At 44.3% G+C, this 20,527-nt stretch overlaps 1 protein-coding gene and 1 non-coding gene across 4 annotated transcripts in view; both read left to right on the top strand.

Annotated features, from left to right (window-relative positions):
* Nucleotides 1–20,527, top strand: part of LOC124723194 (glucose-6-phosphate 1-dehydrogenase) — a 303,988-nt gene that overhangs the window by 170,275 nt on the left and 113,186 nt on the right. The window contains exon 1 of one of the 3 annotated variants that reach the window (XM_047248388.1): nucleotides 7,160–7,320. The exons of the other annotated variants lie outside the window; for them this stretch is intronic. The gene's annotated coding sequence lies outside the window, so the exon portion shown is untranslated. Of the gene's footprint in view, nucleotides 1–7,159; nucleotides 7,321–20,527 lie in introns of those variants that run through there. 3 annotated transcript variants of the gene reach the window in all.
* Nucleotides 20,233–20,307, top strand: Trnas-cga. The gene has a single exon. It is a non-coding gene; the product is annotated as a tRNA-Ser (tRNA).

The following is a 20,527-nucleotide window of genomic DNA, read 5'->3' as shown; positions in this document are numbered from 1 at the left end:
TTGAACCATTTAGATAAATTTTGGAAATTAAAGTATCATGAAAATAGTCTAAAAGTGGCAAGGAATTCCATAAAATTACAAGCAGACTGGCTGCAGAGAGCATTCAACCCAGAAAGTGGTGCCCGTTCGCATGCTGGCCGTATCTACTCCAACAATAAGTCCGACACGGTTCTTGAGCCCACAGGTAGAACCGGCAAACCGCACGAAGCTGAGTAAGGAAACGACTGCAAGAAATAGCATTCCCCTTACTTCCACACTTGCATAGTCAGAGTCTGCAGTCGTGGGTACACAACCGTAGTGCTAAGTGAAATACTGATAATGACGCGTGCACAATTCGATTTTATTACGTGTACATTCCTGTTCTTGTAAGTTACGCTAAAGCAATGTACTAAGCATTAATAGAAACAAATTATTATATTAAAAAATTATACTGGATGACAAAGAAAGCGATGCATACAGAAAGAGGGGAGAGGAAACGAAAAGAAAGTTCACCGGTTGCGAGGGTATGTGATGTTATTTCAGTGATTACAAAATCGATGCAGTTTGCGAAGGATTTTGCAGTATGAGCCCGTTTATTAGTAAGACGTTGCACCCTCCTCTGGCCTGGACGCATGCTCTGATTCGGTTGGGAAGGATGTCATACAGCCATCGTTTCCTCTCCTGAAGCAAGCTGGCGCATAGTTGTTGTAACTGGGCTTTGATATCCTGGGTTCTGGCACTGGGACGGAGTTGACCTCCTAGCTGGTCCCACAAGTTGTATCAGGGGCTGATCTGGGGGTCTTTCTGGCCTCGGGAGTACCTCGGCATCACGCAGTCAGTTCATAGAGACATGTACCATGTGCGAACATTGCTCTGTTGAAAAGTGGCGCAGCTATACTGTAATATGAGAGGTAGCACATGAAGACTTCCTTGAAGAACTGAAAAAAATAAATGACAGAAAATTAAGGAGTGACATGAGAGATGTATATGAAAGCATCAAGTGTTATATTGAGAAATGAAATTCCTGACTGACCAGGAAACGCCAGATACCTCGTTGTCCACCATACGAGAGGGAACTGAATATCACAATGTCATGACGGTAAGCAGAAAGGTTTATTTCACTTGTAGCAGTTCTAAGAATTCACAAATAAGATCAGGTCAGCTGTCTAGTGAGCCTACATTTTTATTTTTCTTGCAGTAGTTGTTATAGCAGAGACATAACACCATGTAAGTATTCAGTCAGTAATCAGTAAATAATTGTTTTATTTCGTTTGCAACAGCTCTTAACAGTACACGATAAATCACACAGTTCAGTTGCTTAATTTGTTATTTGTTGTTGCTGTGGTGGTGGAGGTGGTTTATGGATCTGTGCTGCTGTGAACGACCCCCTGGTCCGTTGAAATGTTCACTGGAAGCATTACAGACTTGTTTAGCCAATTCTGCATAATATCTGCTTGTGTTTTGCAAGGCAAGCAACTCGATCCCAATACAAGCGAGTGTCGACATGTTCGCTATGAAGGCATAGTTTTAACCGACGCTTCCCGGACGTGAATATTGCGTGCCGTTCTTTGCCTCGCACTTCCATGGAATATATTGACCCAATATTGTTGTGTCAACTATAATGAACGTGTTAGGGCCGCTATTTTAGTGATAGAAATCGTTTGCGCCACCAATCTGTGAATCGTGTAAACTTTGTTCTCTGTGTCATCGTATTCTAATTGTTTGTGTATCGTGTTTTCTGAGGTGGAAATTGAAGACAAGCCCAGCATTTGCGTAAATGAGCGTGGGAAACCGCCTAAATGGTTCAAATGGCTCTGAGCACTATGCGACTTAACTTCTGAGGCCATCAGTCGCCTAGAACTTAGAACTAATTAAACCTAACTAACCTAAGGACATCAAACACATCCATGCCCAAGGCAAGATTCGAACCTGCGACCGGAGCGGTCGCTCGGCTCCAGACTGTAGCGCCTAGAACCGCACGGCCACTCCGGCCGGCAAACCGCCTAAAAATCACCCTCAAGTTTGTCGGTGCTCCAGCCACAGCCGCATTGATTCAATCCGGGTCTTGCTTATCTTTCTGTCTCGAAAGGTAGCGCGTTGCGCATTACGCTGTTCGAGCAGGTTTCTCGACTAAGTGTTGTTTCTTTTTTTTATATATGGTTGTTTTTTATATATGGCTGTTTCTGAATCAGGGTGAGTCCATGGCTATGTGCTCCGAAGACAGAGTTAGCAGTCATTTCAAAATCTTGTTGTGACATGTCGATGAAACCAGATTTGCTTCCATTGCTGTTTTATGCAGTTGTTGGTTCCTCCAGTTTCCTCATTCGAGCAATATTAAAGACATTCTCGGAAATGTTTCAAACTAGATCACTTTCTCGAGGAATCAGTTTCGGTTCTCAAGTAGGTCCAGAAAATCAAGGATCCCTGCCACTTGAGAAAAAGTTGACCCAAAAGTAATATAAAAGCAAACAGTATTCGAAGAGCATTGCCATTGCATTTGTGGTTATCACGACAATGCACGAAATTCTATTGGTTTTCGAAACAAGAAAAAAGTTATTGGCAGAAAATTTATATTGTTACTGAAAGTTGTGTTGTGGTGGTCTCTGAGCAGCTGTCCGTTATCATTTGCACAGATTTGGTGACTGTCGCTCTTCACACTGTAGATGTCTGCAAACATTATACACTGAGATGACAAAAGTCACGGGGTACCTCGTAATATCGTGTCGGACCTCTTTTGCCCAGCGCAGCGCAGCAACCCTACGTGACATGGACTCAACAAGCCGTTGGAAATCCCCTGCATAAATACTGAACCATGGTGCCTCCACAGCCGTCCGTAACTGCGAAAGAGTTGCAGGTGTAGGATTCTGTGCACAGACTGATCTCTCGCTTATGTACCATAAATGTTCGATCGGTGGCCAAATCATTCACTCAATTTGTCCAGAATGTTCTTCAAACTAACCACGTATCATTGAGGTTCGGAGACATGGTGCAATGTCATCCATAAGCATTCCATCGTTGTTTGGGAACATGCAGTCCATGAATGTCTGCAAATGGCCTCCAAATAGCCGAACATAACCATTTCCAGTCAATGATCCATGTAAACACAGCCCACACCACTATGGAGCCACCACCAGCTTGCAGAGTGCCTTGTTGACGTCTTGGGTCCGTGGCTTCCTGGGGTCTGCGCCACACTCGAACCCTACCCTCAGATCTTACCAACTGAAATCGGGACTTATATGACCAGGCCACGGTTTTCCAGTCGTCTAGTGTTCAACCGATATGGCCATGAGCCCAGGAGAGGCGCTGTAGGCGATGATGTGCTGTTAGCAAAGGCACTCGTGTTGGTGGTCTGCTGCCATAGCCCATTCACGCCAGATTTTGCCGCGCTGTCCTATCGGATACGTTCGTCGTACGTTTCACATGGATTTCTGCGGTTATTTCACACACTGTTGCTTGTCTGTTAGCACTGACAACTCTACCCAAACGCCGCTGCTCTCGGTCGTTAAGTGACGGCCGTCGGCCACTGCGTTGTCCACGATGGGAGGTAATGCCTGAAATTTGGTATTCTCGTCACAGTCTTGATAGTGTGGATATCGGAATACAGAATTCCCCAACGATTTCTAAAATGGAATGTTCCAAGCGTCTAGTTCCAACTACCATTCCGCGTTCAAAGTCTGTCAATTCTTGTCCTGCGTCTATAATCACGTTGGAAACATTTTCACATGAATCATCTGAGTACAAATAACAGCTCCGCCAATGTACTGCCCGTTTATACTTTGCGTACGCGATAGTACCGCCATTTGTATATGTGCACAACGCTGTCCCTTGACTTTAGTAACCCTAGTTTACAATGCAACTTTTGCACCGAAGGGCGTATTTTCTGGTGCACTAAATACTGACATTGTACTTCAGAATTTAACGTTTGTTCGCGCGAATTAAATAAAGCTCTTGAGGTAAGGCATGTTATCTTCGCGAGATAAAACTCTTGAAGTGAAGTTGGATTATCAGAACTTCGAGCGCGTTCAGCTTTGCACTACTATCGTTCAATGCGGCGTATTAGATGTAAAAACCCAACCGGATGTCTTGTTTCTTGTTGAAAGCTACGATACATAGTTTGTAGCGCAGACTCTTTGGAAGCCTGTGCAGGAAGTGGAAGACTCAAAACATCTGTTGAAGTTGTATACGAAGCAAAACATGTGGTCGACACGCAAGCGACGGCTTGTCTGCCCGTCTGCCGCAAGGGACATTTTCAGAGTTTTGTTTCAGCTTTTCTTTGTCAACCACAACACTTTCATTCTCCCAGAATGGTTTCTTTTCCGATAGTCAGACCAAGCTGTTGCGGTATTTCTGGCAGGAAATCCCAAGAAGATCGTCACGACATGGTGTGACGAGCGGAAAAGAGACCATTATGAGAGAACGAAAGGAATACGGGCACCAAAAAAATGTTAAAATAAAACTCTGAGAATGTCCCTTGCTGTACATCGCATGGTCCAGTAGGGCTCCAACGTGAATAACAATGGAACTGAAGCAAAAGAAATTAAATTTCTAAGAGGAGGGAAGGGCTGCACAAGATTTTGTAGGCTAAGAAACGAAGTATGTGAGAAAATCAAATCCACAAAGAATGCCAGATTCGAGACTACCAAATGAAACCTTATACTTCAGATATTTAGGCACGAGATTCATAGGAAGGCCAAGAAAAAGATGGTTGGATACTCGCGTAGATCAGTGGCTTCCAAACTTTCAGTGCATCTCGAGTGCTACCTGCAGCTCCTTCTCAGAAAACAAAGCTAACTATTCATATTGAGGGCACAGACATTTGTTACACAACTTGTTTCCTCTGCACCACTCCTCTCCCTAGCGACACTCTCTTCAACCACACCATGAGTTCCGATTTAAAATCAAACAAATTAAAATGTGTGCACTATTCTTGAACATGCTGGTTTGTAAATCAGTTGACTGCTGGACTCCTTATTGCTGAACTGCAGAAACGGGGAGATGCAGACTACCAATCCTTTGTGTTTGACCACTGCCACTAATAACAGCAATAATAATAATAATAATAACAATAATAATAATAGCAATACTAAGTGTAGCGGCTACAACAGTATAGTAGCCATCGCAAGAATACTGTTTTGTTTTTCCGTCAATTAATCGTTTAATGTTACGAAGTGAATGATGTAGCTATTTCGGTGACGGCATTTTCATGAAATATTTCACCATACGGCAAAGAAACTGGTATAGGCCTGCTTATTCAAATACAGAGATATATAAACAGGCAGAATACGGCACTGCGGTCGGCAATGACTATATAAGACAAGTGTCTGGCGCAGTTCTTAGATCGGTTACTGCTGCTATAAAGGCAGGTTATCAAGATTTAAGTGAGTTTGAACGTGGTGTTATAGTCGCCGCACGAGCGATGGAACAGAGCATCTCCAAGGTAGCAATGAAGTGGGGGTTTTCCCGCACGACCATATACGAATGTACCTTGAATATCAGGAATCCCGTAAAACATCAAATCTCCGACATCGCTGACGCCGGAAAAAGATCCTGCACGAATGGGACCAACGAATCGACCAACGAGAATTGTTCAACGTGACAGAAGTGCAACACTTCCGCAAGCTGCTGCAGATTTCAGTGCTGGGCCATCAACAAGTATCAGCGTGCGAACCATACAACGGAACATAATTGATATGGGCTTTCGGGGCCGAAGGCCCACCCGTTTACCCTTGATAACTGCACGACACAAGGCCTTACGCCTCGCCTGGGCCCGTAAACACCGACATCGGTCTGTTGATGCCTAGAAACATGTTGCCTGGTCGAAGAAGTCTCGTTTCAAATTGTATCGAGCAGATGGACGTGTACGGGTATGGAGACAACCTCATGAACCCATGGACGCTGCATGTCAGCAGGGGACTGTTCAGGCTGGTGGAGGCCCTGTAATGGTGTGGAGGGTGTGCAGTTGGAGTGATGTGGGACCCCTGATGCGTCTAGATACGGCTCTGACAGGTGACACTTACGTAAGCATCCTTTCTGATCACCTGCATCCATTCATGTCCATTGCGCATTCCGACAGACAGCAGGACAATGCGACATCCCACACCCCCAGAATTGCTACAGAGTGGCTCACGAATACTCTTTTGAAGGCAAACACTTCCGCTGGCAACCAAACTCCCCAGACATGAACATTATTGAGCATATGTGGGATGCACTGCAACGTGCTGTTCAGAAGAGATCTCCACCCCGTCGTACTCTTACAGATTTATGGACAGCCCTGTAGGGTTCATGGTGTGAATTCCCTTCAGCACTACTTCAGACATTAGTCGAGTCCATGCCACGTCATGTTGCGGCAGTTCTGCGTGCTCGCGGGGGCCCTACACGATATTAGGCAGGTGTACCAGGTTCATTGGCTCTTCAGTATGTATATCTCAAATTTATTTTTAAATGTATGGAACAAAGTATGTGAGGAAGATGTTCATACATTCGTTTCACAACCTTACACTCAACCACATTGTGTCATACGTTAATGCTAGTATTTGAAAAAAATGTAATTATTGGTAACATATGTAGCCAGTGTTACTGTCTTTTCCAAACAGTGATAACAGTAATATTCTTCTAAAATCAAGTTAGTTTCGTGCCCGAAACGCGATTCATTCCTTTTGTTTCTACCCATCAAACAACTACATTTCTCCAGCCCCGAAATTGGATAATGACACCCAGATTTTGAATCACTGGCCTAGACCATGATGAAATAATAATAATGATGATAATAATAGTAACAGTAACTGATGCTGATGAAAGAAACTGCAACCTTCTGTGCTTTCATCCTCTTCGGTTTTTTTGCAAAAGATATGAGTGGGCCAGTCACGAAGTAACTTACAATGTGGACAATGGGAGCCTCTCTTCCCGCTCCACATCGTCACAGTTGCTGAGAAACATGTGGGCATTGCACACATACTTCAGTCCCCCGTCACACTCGTATGTTCAAGTGTTCCCCGCAGTCGGGAAAGTGAAGAATCATTTTTTGGTATGCTCGGGTAGCTTTCTAGCATCGGCTTTCTCTCACGCACGGGTAGATTACGCGCGTCTCGGCGGGGAGGGTTGGCTGTCCCGTCCCTCCAGTCGCGAGCCGCGCGCGCCGCCGCCACGTCGTTCTCAGCAGCCGTGCGGTGGCGCCACTTTTGCACGGCATATCGCTTGGCCTTGGCGATGGCCCGCGAGTTGTGACTGGGCAGGAAGACGGGTACCGCTTCGCCACTATAGCTAATGAAGTGACGGCCCGTGCAAAAAGGGAGCACCGGCACGTCGAGGTGCTAGTGCGGCAGAACCAGCAGCGCCGAACAAGTAAGTCAGCACTCAGCTGCAGTTGTAGCTTGAGCTAACGCGCCGCCGCCTCGCCCGTCGCGAGACCCTGCACTTGGCTTACCGCTGCAAACCGAAGGTCGCAACTCGTTTCATCGAACTTATCATGTCGCAACCTTAGGTAACTCTTCTGCGTTACTAGTGTGCACCTCTGAAGTCTCTACTCTAGTGCCCATTTCTTTTTTTACATTATTTGATCATATCGTCTTCCTATGGGCTATGATTCCACAATTGCCTTCACTTTGTGAGTTCATTTCTCTGTCGCTAGTATTCCTTCGTTCTATTACTCCTTCTTGTTCGCTCTTCTTCTGAGGACGCTCTTAGCGTTTTCTTGCTTTCTCGTGGTTAGATTCACCACTTCCATTATTTTTGTTCTGAACCTCTTTCCTTTTCCTAAATTTTTCTTTACTCATCCCACACTTTCCTAGATCCTGACATACTCCTTTCACACACGGAATTTGAGTCTATCTGTTCTATAGGAAAGTCAATATCATAGTTGCAACCTTTTCGGCTTTCATTCTTTTAATGCGCCCATAGAAAGTAAGCCTTCTTTTTATTTATTGTGGTTGAGATTTGTTTCGGATTTTTCATGTGATTCCGTGTTTGCTCTCAAATGAAATATAAATTCATCTGCTGTTACATGTTTTGGCCCCAAGGTCTTCCTTACAAATTTCTTTTCTTCTCTATTTCTGAGAGCCTGTTTCTGACAATTGTCTCTGCTGTCTATAAACATTCAGGTTTATCTATGGTACTGCAGTGTCTGAATTCGGCGTGATAATACAGGCATTTGTAAGTGTTCTGGCATAGTTCGAATGCTGTGTCCGTCTTTCTGGCTCTTTCTTCGATTGCTGCCTTCTCATTGTTGATTGCGGCGAGAATCTCGCCTAGGTACTTCTGTATTCTTTTGATTTCACGGCATACTGTTTTCATTGTCCACGCTGGATCTTTTGCAGCTATATTCGTGTACTCTGTCTTCCTAAAACAAATTTGCAACTCTGTCTTCTCTGCTGATTCTTTTATGACTTCTATTTGTTTGGTTGCAAAGTCCAGACTTCCCGCAATAATACTAGATCATGTCCGGAAGTGAGGCATTCGAAATTAAAGCCAGTCTTTTGATAACGTAATTGGATTAAGTTTGGGATATTGTGTCGCCTCATTTCTTTCCGCCATTCTTGGATTACCTTTTCAACGATACAATTAAATAGAACTCCTTGTCTTATTCCTGCTTTGATTTCAGCTTGTTCAGCTAGTTCTCCCAAGAATGTACCTTGTTTCCACAATGCAATTTTCACTTTGCAGCAGAGTGTGTGCTGATATGAGCAAAGGCAAAGGCCCCAAGTTCGAGTCTCGGTCCAGCACACAGTTTTAATCTGCCAGGAAGTGCCAATTTACCTTGTGATTGTCTTCGTCTGAGTTTGCTGTACAGACATTCTTGTCTTGTTATCTATTCGAAACTCTTTCACCACTTCTATAAATGTGTCTCTGTCCATAGTCACACGCGTTCTTAATATCAACAAATGTCAAGATCACCTTCTTATCTCCATCTACTATTTTTGGTTTTGATCGTGGTCGAAATGCTGAAGATCTGTTCTGCGCATGACGGTACTGTCCTGAATCCTGTTTGGTAGTCTCCTCGTTGCAGATTTCTGTGACGACTATATTCCGTAGTGCTTTTGAGAGTATCTTGTATGCAGCCGGAAGAAGTGATAGGTCTCTGTAGTTATTAAGATTTGTTTACTTCCCTTTCTTGTGTAACTGGTGAATGATTGCGTCAGTCCACGAATATGGGTTTTTTCTGTGGTCCAAACCGCCAATCTAGTATTGTCAGTACAGGGTGTAAAACAGGACATTTTGTACTTACATGTTTTGTGGTGCATAAACGATAAATTATGACTTCCTTTGTATAAAATATGTAGCAGAAAGATTTGCAATTTTTTACTAACTCCCCCCCCCCCCCCCGCCCCCCTTAGTGCTGTAGAGTTAAAGATACTCCTCGAAAGGTTGAGCATTATTACACAGGTGATGCGGCTTATCTCAGATTGACTTTTATACGATGATGCCACAGAGAAAGATATTATGGCCACATCACGACAGAGCCGTGGCATTTTTCTTGACACTCGCCTTATTTCTACAGCTCGGTTACCACTTTGAAGCCATTGGTAGGTGTGACGTGCTCCGAAAAGATTTATTCGATTTCACAAAGCTATATCTACTCAATGTATGAAGATAGAAAGTTGACGTGAAATTTAACTTACGCATAGGACAACGAAGTTTTTATTTTCAAGAGAACCATTAGATTTTACAAGGGTTTATCTTTTACATGCATGCGCATACAACATTGTGAAATCAGCTGAATCTTTTTGAAACACCCTGTAGTTTTCATAGATATCTGACTGCGACTTTCAGAAATCTTAGTGTTATTCTAGCAGCAATACTAATCTGTTCCTTTGACGTGCTCCAGCATTTTCACGATTTCGGTTATCTTTAACGCTAGAACACTGAAGGGGAGAAAAAGTTGTATTGTTAGAAAACCATCGTAAATTTTACTGCTCCGTATTTTATTCATATGAAGCCATAATTTATAGTTTATGAACTAGTATGTCACAAACAAATAAGTACAAAATGTCCTGTTTCACATCCTGTACTGACAATCCAGATTGGCGAGAATCGCCAACCGTAATCGTAAACTCTACGAGGGTTTAGTACTTTAGGTTTCATGACTTCGCCAGAAACAGGTGTTAAAAACTATTGTATCTCGTGTGAAGATGGGATTTAATAGATTGGTCGTGGCGCGACAGACCTGAAAAGAAAACAACCGTAAAATGCAGACCACTGATGTGCCACATGCATGGCAATGTTGCGCGAAGCCTGACTTGCATCGGTCAAGGACTTCCCAGAGTAACCTGTCGAATGACGCGTTAACACCGGTCAGGAGATTCGTCCGGTGATTTGACGCCACATCACTTCGAAGAGTGTTTGTGTTTATTATGAAATGTTATTTCTCACGTAAATAATGTAAGATTGTACAAAATGTGTTTGAAACAATACTTCCTGAGTCATCAGTCAATAATAAGCAAACACTATGCGAGTAAAGATCGGACTTTTTGTATGAGTGCACTGGGTCTGTGACGAGTTGGAAGTGGAATAAGATGTTTCTTCTGCCAGTGGCATGTGCTGTATTGGCACCCGAATCCCGTTTTGCATACAGTTTTAATCGTTTTGGCAACTGTAAAGACCTATTTTGGCTGAAAATGAGTTTGTTTGCCGCTTCCATCTGGCTTACGTGATTGGCGGGAGGCTGGATGGCACATCGTTTCGTGTATCGAACATAACATGCGATACTGGAACATAAGAAAAACTTTTATTCAGACCAGTGGACAGCACAGCTCTAAAACACGGGACTGTTACTTAGGAGGAATCTGGTTCATGCACCAGTCATGCCAATGGTTTTTTTCCCGTTATTGTAAATCGTAAGATTTTTGCCGGTTGGTGTGTTTCCTGCCTTGCAATAAGTTTCATCATATGTCTCGCTTAGGTTTCCATAAGCAAGATACCACCTGCCAGGTTAGGCCCAAATGTGCTCTCCAATGTATGGTTTACCAAACAGGTTTTAGGTGCCAAGACGTCTTTGTTCCATAGCTGTCACTTCATTAGATAAAGTATTATACTTCCAAATGACATACGATCTACCACGCTTTTGCGAAGATAGCTGATTCCTTTGAAATGAAATGGACGAGACCGATTTCCTTATCCATTCTCTTCCACCCAAGCTTGTATTCCATCTCTACGGACTACGTCGTCTACAGAGCGTTAAGCCTTAATCGTCCTTTTAAATCTGAGACTGGACCCTGCAAGTCAAGTTTTTTTGGCAGCCAGTTCTTTACATGCGAGGAAGAACGCCTAGGGCTCTGTCCCATGCTTTTCTCATCCAACAACCCATACCACTTGTACATAATCCTCTCCTTGTGCAGCGTTGCGGCTTGATGGCTCAGTCAATGTAATCATACAGCACGATGCAAAGGTCTCAAGCTTAAAGCGAAGTCGGGTTTTATGGCTCTTTTATGATATTTCTGGCGTTTTTTTACAAACACACACACACAGACACACACACACACACACACACACACACACACACACACACGCACACGCACACGCTATAGACAAGTCGTTAAATCCGAAAAAGAGAATGGTTCGACCACACACACACACACACACGTGATAAGACAAGTCGTTAAATCCGAAAAAGAGAATGGTTCGACCTATCATGTGTAAATCTCCCTTGACATGTCGTTTTCACCGGTGTGTAACTTAATCAGAATCCGATCTGAAAAAGTTTAACTGCCAATATGAACTGGTTTGTAGAGCGAAGCACTGACTCCGTCGACTGGAAAAAAATATACCGTATTTAAATTTGCAAAGACAAACTGTTTCTCTGTTGCAATTAGTTCACAATGCCGTAAAGTGTGTTCGTATCATTCTGGATTTAGAATTTCCTTAAGTGAAATAAGAGGATCACTCCCTAACCACGAAAAACACCTCCATATCATACCATCACCTGCGCCGGACTTCACTGCCCTCGAGCCATTCGCCAAACCGAAACCGATCCATCGGATTGCCTCAGGTTATACTGTGATTCGTCTCCTCAAATCTCTCGTTTCCAGCCATCCACTGTCAAATGGCGTTGCTCTTTACATCACCTCAACTGTCACTTAGCATTGGCTACTGAAATATATCGCTTACGAGGGACTGCTCCACCATTGTATCCCATTCTTTTTAACTCCATACGCACAGTTATTGTGCTAGCTGGAATGCTGGTAGCACTTTGATACTCCTTCCGATGATCTCACGCAACTTTTTACAACGACCCTCGTCAGATCCCTGTACCTCAGTATATGAGGTTTGCCTTACCTTTATGTAGATGTGGTTGTTCCTTCTTGTTTCCACATCACAGTCACATCAGCAGAAGGTGACTTGGACATCTTGAGAAGAACTGAAATGTCCCTAATGGACTTGTTTCTCAGGTGACATCCAATGATTGGTCCACGTACGAAGTTACTGCGTTTCCTGACCGACCAATTCTGACTGCTTCTCTACTGACAACACAGTAGTCCTCAGTTCTTTTTATACTGGCGGGTTCGCCTATCGTGACATCTAGTGGTCAATTCCGGAATTACATAGGGGTGTCCGTATACTTTTGATTAGAAACCTCTTTCTCAATAATCTTCTGACCACAAAAAATCTCTGCATAGAGCCACTTGCGTAATGGAAGAAAAAGGCAACTTGTATATTCAGTGCTGTTTAGTAGAGCACGCTAGGTCCCCAATGATGAAGGGGACAATGTGGCTTGTGTACGCTGTTCAGACTGTCAACACAGAAGAACCAAAGAAACTGGTACACCCGTCTAATATCGTGTAGGGACCCCTTGAGCACGCAGAAGCGCCGGAACACGACGTGGCATGGACTCGACTAATGTCTGGAGTAGTGCTGAAGGAAACTGACACCATGAATCCTGCAGGGCTGTCCATAAATTCGTAAGGGTACGAGGGGTGGAGATCTCTTCTGAACAGCACGTTGCAGTGCATCCCGGATATGCTCAATACTGTTCATGTCTGGGGAGTTTGGTTGCCAGCGGATGTGTTTACACTAGGAGAGTGTTCCTGGAGCCACTTTGTAGCAGTTCCGGACATGTGGGATGTCGCATTGTCTTGCTGGAATTGCTCAAGTCCGTCGAGATGCACAATGGACATGAATGGATGCAGGTGATCAGACAGAATGCTTACGTACGTGTTACCTGTCATAGTCGTATCTGGACATCTCCGGGGTCCCACATCACTCCGACTACACACGCTCCACACCATTACAGAGTCTCCACCAGCTCAAACAGTCCCCTTCTGACATGCAGCGTCCATGGATTCATGAGGTTGTCTCCATACCCGTACACGTCCATCCACTCGATACAATTTGAAACGAGACTCGTCCGACCAGGCAGCATGTTTCCAGTCATCAACAGACCAATGTCGGTTTTGACGGGCCCAGGCGTGGCGTAAAGCTTTGTGTCATGCAGTCATCACGGGTACACAGTGGGCTTTCGGCTCCTTAACCCCATATTGATGATGTTCCGTTGAATTGTTCGCACGGTGACACTTGTTGATGGCTCAGCACTGAAATCTGCAGCAATTTGCAGAAGTATTGCACTTATGTCACGTTGAACGATTCTCTTCAGTCGTTGTTGGTCCCATTCTTGCAGGATCTTTTTTCGGCGTCAGCAATGTCGGAGATTTGATATTTTACGGGATTCCTGATATTCACGGTACACTCGTGAAATGGTCGTACGTACGGGAAAACCCCCACTTCTTTGCTACCTCGGAGATGCCGTGTTCCATCGCTCGTGCGCCGTCTATAACACCACGTTCAAACACACTTAAATCTTGATAACCTGCCATTGTAGCTGTAGTAACCGATCTAAGAACTGCGCCAGACACTTGTTGTCTTATATAGGCGTTGCCGAAGGCAGCGCCGTATTGTGCCTTTTTATATATCTCTGTATTTGAATACACACGACTTGGCGCTTCAGTGTATATCGCGGCATAATTTAAAGCTTTGACCGAACGCGCAATGTCACTTTATGTGAAGAACGGTTGTCAGCGCGGGAAGTTGCCTGTCATCTTTACCTAGACCACACTGACATCATTCGAACATTCAGCTGCTATCCTGATACACATAACATTGTTGATCTGCCACATAGCGATCGCCTGCAGTCAACAACACCAGCTGGTAACCGATCTTGTAAATTGTGGTTCGTAGATGTGGTGTCACCGCCAGACACCACACTTGCTAGGTGGTAGCCTTTAAATCGGCCGCGGTCCGGTAGTATACGTCGGACCCGCGTGTCGCCACTGTCAGTGATTGCAGACCGAGCGCCGCCACACGGCAGGTCTATAGAGACTTCCTAGCACTCGCCCCAGTTGTACAGCCGACTTTGCTAGCGATGGTTCACTGACAAATTACGCTCTCATTTGCCGAGACGATAGTTAGCATAGCCTTCAGCTACGTCATTTGCTACGACCTAGCAAGGCGCCATTATCAATTGCTATTTATCTTGTGATGCATGCACCGTCAGACCGATGTTCAACAATTATGGATTAAAGTTAAGTATTCCCACAGCTACGTACTTTATTTGCTAGACTCAAATCCTTTAACTGTTCCAGACCTCACGCCAGCCTGCGTGAGCTTAAACGCGTGCCTTTCGGCTTCACCTCCTAGTGGCTTGGCTGTATTGCCAAGTCACAACAGTAGACATCCTGAGAAGATTACAACAGACCTGCGCGCTGCAGCAGAGTGGAATGCTTCGACTCAGTCCGTATCCGTCACTAAACGATCAGTTTGGTAGCTACTCGTCAGCGCCAAGTAGCAGTCAGAACTGTGCATATCAAATAATTACCAGAAATAAAAAGAAATGAAATCACACCAAGTCTTACATTTGCTTTCAATTTTAACAGAGCCTCAGGCCCGTTCTTCACGGGAAGTGCGATGTTGTAAGATTACTCACGATGCACAGGTTCCTCCGGCGTCTACGGTGTAGACGGGGCCAGTTGCACAAGATTCCCGCATACAATCGTTTGTAGACGGAATAGGAGGGATTGTATTCTGACGCGTATGAAGATGCTTGGCGCATGTGCAGACGGCTAAGTGGGGAGCCCAGCTGACAAACAGAGCGAAGTTCTTTGTGAATTGTGCAGCTGCTCCATGGAACATCATTTGTTCGTCTGATGAGTAGTTCTGGTGAAACATGTGCTATTTTCGGTGGGCATTATTTAAAGCTATATGTCAGTTACAGGTGCATGTATAAACATACTTTCATAGAAACTTCTTCACTATTCTGTTATTGTTCTGAAAATATTTAAATGGCTTTTATAATGTGGATTTTTACATATGTGAGCTACTTAGTTTCATACAAACAGCAAGAAAATCATTAAATACAGCATCTATATTAACGACATAGGAGACGATCTGAGTAGCCGTCTTAGATTGTTTGCAAATGATGCTGTCATTTACCGTCTTGTAAAGTCATCAGATGATCAAAACGACTTGCAAAATGATTTAGATAAGATATCTGTATGGTGCGAAAAGTGGCAATTGACCCTGAATAAAGAAAAGTGTGAAGTTATTCACGTGAGTACTAAAAGAAATCAGCTAAATTTCGATTACACGATAAGTCACACAAATCTGAACGCTGTAAATTCAGCTAAGTACTTAGGGATTACAATTACAAATAACATAAACTGGAACGACCACATAGATAATATTGTGGGTCGAGCAAACCAAAGACTGCGATTCATTGGCAGAACACTTAGAAGGTGCAACAAGTCTACTAAAGAGACTGCTTACACCACGCTTGTTCGCCCTATTCTGGAGTATTGCTGTGGGGTGTGGGATCCGCATCAGATGGGACTGACGGATGGCATCGAAAAAGTACAAAGAAGGGCAGCTCGTTTCGTATTGTCGCGAAATATGGGAGATAGTGTCACAGACATGATACGTGAATTGGAGTGGCAGTCATTAAAACAAAGGCGTTTTTCGTTGCGACGGGATCTTCTCATGAAATTTCAGTCACCAGTTTTCTTCTCCGATTGCGAAAACATTCTGTTGGCACCCACCTACATAGGGAGAAATGGTCCAAATGGCTCTGAGCACTATGGGACTTAACATCTGTGGTCATCAGTCCCCTAGAACTTAGAACTACTTAAACCTAACTAACCTAAGGACATCACACACATCCATGCCCGAGGCAGGATTCGAACCTGCGACCGTAGCAGTCGCACGATTCCTGACTGAGCGCCTAGAACCGCTAGACAACTGCGGCCGGCTACATAGGGAGAAATGATTATCACGATAAAATAAGAGAAATCGGAGCTCGCACAGAAAAATTTAAATGCTCGTCTTTCCCGCGTGCCGTTCTAGAGTGGAAAGATAGAGAGACAGCTTGAAGGTGGTTCATTGAACCCTCTGCAAGGCACTTTATTGTGAGTAGCAGAGTAATCATGTAGATGTAGATGTAGACGGTGACCGTTTAAAGTACAAGTAAGCATAGCAATCTTACAAAAGGACATAAAATAGCTGATAGTCTCGAAAAATGAACTGAAGCCGTCGATCCGCTTGCTGGAAGTTGATAACTGCAGCAGACATGCGGAGCAGACGACTAAACCCTACCGTGTGAACGCTTCTTTGTTGTTGGACGGTCTGTCGCGTGGAGCACTGCCGTAGACGACGACATTTTTGTGCGTGTCGCACATCCCGTAAAGACACAGTCTCCTTCGACGATCGCTGCAATTATAGTAAAGCTGTCGCACTTTCTCGATCTTGTGCGCCTCGCGCCCTGAAACAGCTGGCTAGCGACATCCAGAGGTGTCAGTCTCGTCCTTGAGTTCCCCTCGCCTATAAATACTGACGTTCATTTTTTTTCACTTCCATTGTGAATCGGGTGCCAAAACTACACGATTTTAACTACGAGACAATGCAGACTGTCTATGGCAAACAGCCCCGAAAAGAGGAATTTATTAATATCTAATATAAATTAGGCCGGGGGGGGGGGGGGGGGGAGATTTTTTCCGCGTGAGGACTGGATGTGGTGTTGTCCTCATAATCATCGACACGCAAGTTGCCCAATGTAGCGTCAACTCCAAAATACTTGCAACCCGGTAGCTGAACTTCCGAGTCCGCAGCTCGTGGTCGTGCGGTAGCGTTCCCGCGCCCTGGTTCCCGGGTTCGATTCCCAGCGGGGTCAGGGATTTTCTCTGCCTCGTGATGACTGGGTGTTGTGTGCTGTCCTTAGGTTAGTTAGGTTTAGGTAGTTCTAAGTTCTAGGGGACTGATGACCATAGATGTTAAGTCCCATAGTGCTCAGAGCCATTTGAACCATTTTTGAACTTCCGAGGTGGGGACTCCCGGCCGTCAATACCATACGATCATTTCATTTTTTTCTCATTTCATTAATAGTCAGGCAGCAGTTAGAGTTGACGGTAAATTGAGTTCATGGTTCAGAGTAGTTTCAGGGGTAAGACAAGGTTGCAACTTGTCTCCACTGTTGTTCATTTTATTTATGGATCATATGTTGAAAACAATAGACTGGCTGGGTGAGATTAAGATATGTGAACACAAAATAAGCAGTCTCGCATATGCGGATGACTTAGTTGTGATGGCAGATTCGATTGAAAGTTTGCAAAGTAATATTTCAGAGCTAGATCAGAAATGTAAGGACTATGGTATGAAGATTAGCATCTGCAAATCGAAAGTAATGTCAGTGGGAAAGAGATATAAACGGATTGAGTGCCAAATAGGAGGAACAAAGTTAGAACAGGTGGACGGTTTCAAGTACTTAGGATGCATATTCTCGCAGGATGGCAACATAGTGAAAGAACTAAGCGAGGTGTAGCAAAGCTAATGCAGAGAGCGCTCAGCTACGATCTACTCTCTTCTGCAAGAAGGAAGTCAGTACCAAGACTAAGTTATCTGTGCACCGTTCAATCTATCGACCAACTTTGTTGTATGGGAGCGAAAGCTAGGTGGATTCAGGTTACCTTATCAGTAAGGTTGAGGTTATGGATATGAAAGTAGCTAGGATGATTGCAGGTACTAGTAGATGGGAACAATGGCAGGAGGGTGTCCACAATGAGGAAATCAAAGAAAAACTGGGAATGAACTCTATAGATGTAGCAGTCAGGGCGAACAGGCTTAGATGGTGGGGTCATGTTAAACGCATGGGAGAAGCAAGGTTACCCAAGAGACTCATGGGTTCAGCAGTAGAGGGTAGGAGGAGTCGGGTTAGACCAAGGAGAAGGCACCTGGATTCGGTTAAGAATGATTTTGAAATAATAGGCTTAACATTAGAAGAGGCATAAGCAGTCTTAAATGATGATGATGATGATGATGATGATGATGATGATGATTCATCCATTTAAGTGTTTTCTGAAGGTCTTTGTCTGGAGCGTAGCCCAGTACAAAAGTGAATGGTAGACGATAAGCAGTTCAGACAAGAAGAGAACAGAAGCTTTTGAAATATGGTGCTATGGAAGAATATTGAATGTTTGATGGATAAATCACGTAACTGATGAGAAGGTACCGAAAAGAAATGGGAAGAGAAGAAATTTATTCCACAACATGACTAAAAGAAGTGGTCGATTGGTAAGACACGCTCTGAGGCATCAAGGAAAATCGTCAATTTGGTACTGGAGGGAAATGTAGGGGGTAAAGGTCGTAGAAAGTGATCAAGGGATGAATACAGTAAGCAGGTTGAAACGGATGTAGATTGCAGTAGTTATTCGGAGATGAAGTTTTGCATGGGGTAGACCAGCGTGGATAGCTGCTTCCAGCTAGTCTTCGGAAACGAACAACTACGAGAGAGGGGGAAAAAAAAACAACAACAGGCTTCCACACAGCTCGCCGGATCATTTCCTTGTAAAAACTAAACGAAACAATATTTTGCAGATTGCATAGCCATTGATTAACGTTGTATTCTGATGAGATCTTTCACTAGGCAGAGGACAGCGTACTGAAATCATTCTTCGTGCAAATAACGGAACGATATGGCGGAACATTGTACTGTACTCGTATCTCAATATATGCTGGTTTAAGTTTTTCATGATTTCCCTAAATGGCCTCTGTGAATTAAGGAATGATTAACTCATCAAGCCCACGACCGCACCCGGCCCCTGAATAGGTGGACAGTCTCTAACGACCTCTATTTCTTCCTGCTCCGGGCTTCGGGCTCCGCCACACACTTTCGGGTGGCTTGCGGAATATTGATGCAAATATATTGATGTAATGTAAACTCCAAACGGCCTTTCTTTGATTGCTAGCAAATTAAAACAACGTTGGCAGGAATCTCGAAAATGACTCTCTAGCTGGCGCATCGCTGGTGTGCTGTGTCCTGCTTCTGTGCAGCCGAGTACTGGTTCTTCACAGAAAATGTAGAGTGAGTGCAGCTGGCGAAAGTCGCAGATTCCGGTTCGGCGTGCCCCTTTAATCTGCCTCAGTAATTCCTAACAGCGTTCCGTCTGCTGCTTCTGAAATATTTCATCCATTAATAAATGTAAATGGTTTCATACTTCGAGTGCAATGTGTAGCGTAACGCAGAGGCGAAAATATTCCATGACGAAAACCACTACAAAAGGCAGGCTCGCAACAGGGAAGAGCAGAAGTCAGATTTCCATCCAGCCATTTGATTTGGGTTGGTTTTTTCGTATGTTGCCAAAGTCCCTCATAAGAATATCGCGATGGTTCCTAGAAATGTATCACACCTGAATATTTCTTTCGTACCTGGCCACCTGAACTAGCGATCCATCTTTAACGACTTTGGTTCTATGGGACGTTAAAAAGAGACGAAAAACGATTAACAGCAAGATCCAAATTATTCGGGTGCTAAAACTTCCTGGCGGATTAAAACTGTGTGCCGGACCGAAACTCGAACTCGGGACCTTTGCCTTTCACGGGCAAGTGCTCTACCAACTGAGCTCCCAAGCACGACTCACGCCCCGTCCTCACAACTTTACTTCTGCCAGTAACTCGTCTCCTACCTTCCAAACTTTACAGAAGCTCTCCTGCGAACCTCAGTTGGTAGAGCACCTCCGCGCGAAAGGCAAAGGTCCCGAGTTCGAGTCTCGGTCCGGCACACAGTTTTAATCTGCCAGGAAGTTTCATATCAGCGCACACTCCGCTGCAGAGTGAAAATATCATTCTGGAAACATCCCCCAAGCTGTGGCTAAGCTATGTCTCCGCAATATCCCTTCTTTCAGGAGTGCTAGTTCTGCAAGTTTCGCAGGAGAGCTTCTGTAAAGTTTGGAAGGTAGGAGACGAGGTACTGACAGAAGTAAAGTTGTGAGGACGGGGCGTGAGTCGTGCTTGGGTAGCTCAGTTGGTAGAGCACTTGCCCTCGAAAGGCAAAGGTCCCGAGTTCGAGTCTCGGTCCGGCACACAGTTTTAATCTGCCAGGAAGTTTCATATCAGCGCACACTCCGCTGCAGAGTGAAAATCTCATTCTGGTATTCGGGTGCTGTTTATCTGGCTAGCAGCTTATCTGTTCATAGTTCGGCTATTTTTGAACAAACAGAAAACGATGCCCGAAGTATTCTGCTATAGTTAGAACTAATATTATCATTTAAAATACAGATTCCTGCTTGTGAACACGTAGATG

The sequence above is a fragment of the Schistocerca piceifrons genome, chromosome X, assembly GCF_021461385.2.
Source record: "Schistocerca piceifrons isolate TAMUIC-IGC-003096 chromosome X, iqSchPice1.1, whole genome shotgun sequence".
In the NCBI taxonomy this organism is placed as follows: domain Eukaryota; kingdom Metazoa; phylum Arthropoda; class Insecta; order Orthoptera; family Acrididae; genus Schistocerca; species Schistocerca piceifrons.
The sequence above is the reverse complement of the archived record's forward strand: the minus strand, read 5'-3'. Positions and strand labels throughout refer to the sequence as shown.